The 1,591-nt window shown below is 42.3% G+C and overlaps 1 non-coding gene across 1 annotated transcript; it reads left to right on the forward strand.

Moving 5' to 3' along the window:
• Positions 1-222: 222 nt before the first annotated feature.
• LOC115838512 lies at positions 223-437 on the forward strand. Its single transcript, XR_004033528.1, has one exon. It is a non-coding gene; the product is annotated as a small nucleolar RNA U3 (small nucleolar RNA).
• The last annotated feature ends 1,154 nt before the right edge of the window (positions 438-1,591 follow it).

Consider the following 1,591-nt stretch of genomic DNA (forward strand, 5'->3'; position numbering starts at 1 on the left):
AAAGAAAAGAAAGAAAGAAAGAAAAACACGAAGTGCTGGGATTACAAGTGTGAGCCATCTCACCTGGCCCATTTATAATTTTGATGGATGTTGCCCAAATTGCCCTCCACAGAGATTTTACAATTTACATAAGCCCACACCTGGAGTGAACGAGAAGCCTTACTCTCCTCAACACAATGTTTTATAAGACCTTAATTTAAAAAAAAAACAACACTTCAGTTGAAGACTGTACTTTCAGGGATCATTTCTGTAGAAGTTCTAGAAGAAACTAGAGAAGTTTCTCTGCGCAGATAGAGCACTGGAAGCCACCAGGAGGAGGCACCTTCTCTCCTGAACGTGAAGCTGGTCTTGGTGTTGCTTTGCAATTGCCATTTGGCATTGATAGGCATTCATTTCCCTCCAGCAGAGTAAGATGGAGAAGATGCAGCCTGAGTGATTTCCCTTCTTTAAAAAAAAAAAAAAAATCTGTTGGTGAAAGCTGCTTTCTTGTGTAGTTTTAATTTGCATTTCTCTTTTTTTTTTTTTTTTTGAGACGGAGTCTCGCTCTGTCGCCCAGGCTGGAGTGCAGTGGCGCAATCTCGGCTCACTGCAAGCTCCGCCTCCCGGGTTCACGCCATTCTCCTGCCTCAGCCTCTCCGAGTAGCTGGGACTACAGGCGCCCGCCACCACGCCCGGCTAATTTTTTGTATTTTTAGTAGAGACGGGGTTTCACCGTGGTCTCGATCTCCTGACCTCGTGATCCGCCCGCCTCGGCCTCCCAAAGTGCTGGGATTACAAGCGTGAGCCACCGCGCCCGGCCTTAATTTGCATTTCTCTTACTGTGAGTGCGTTTGAGCATCTTTTCAGAGACTTAAAGCTGGTTGTATTTCTCTTTCCTTGAGTGGTTGGTGCACAATCTTTACCCATGTTTTTATTGGCTTATTGTTCTTTTATTCTTGTTATTATCATGATCATTGTTGATTTAGAACCTCTAAATGTGATAGCACTTAGCCCTATATGAGTCGTAAATACTTTTCCCAATTTGTCACTTGTCTATTGACTTTTTTGAAGATAGTTTGCCATGCAGATAGTCTTTATTATGTTATCATGTACCACTGTTTTATAGCTTTCTAGGTTGTTTTACACCAACAAAAGATTACTAAAATTCATTTCCTTATGGTTTCTTCTAGTACGTGCTTTTAAATTTTGTTTATTTATACATTTAGATACTGGACACATTTGAAACATATACTAATCCAACTTCATTTTTTTACCAGAGGGCAACCCCATATATTGAATCATTCCTCTTTCCTTCCTGTTTTGAAATGCTGCCTTTCGTGCACATTATATTCCTATAACTTCTGCATTTGGGCCTATTTCTGGGATTTCTGTTCTGGTACATGGATCTCTCGCTTTATCTCCCCTATGTCTCTGGCCATTCCTTCTCAGCCTCCTTTTCTGGCACCTCCTGGCTTCCCCTCCCCTCCTCTTTGTCGTGAGGTCCCCTCCTGTTCTATCATGACACATTTTCCTTCTCTTGTCCCACGCTGATTTCATCGGCTTCAGGGCTTCCATATCAGCTTGGGCTGAAACTAATGTGGCATTTGTATCT

The sequence above is a fragment of the Nomascus leucogenys genome, chromosome 14 (genome assembly GCF_006542625.1).
Source record: "Nomascus leucogenys isolate Asia chromosome 14, Asia_NLE_v1, whole genome shotgun sequence".
NCBI lineage: Eukaryota > Metazoa > Chordata > Mammalia > Primates > Hylobatidae > Nomascus > Nomascus leucogenys.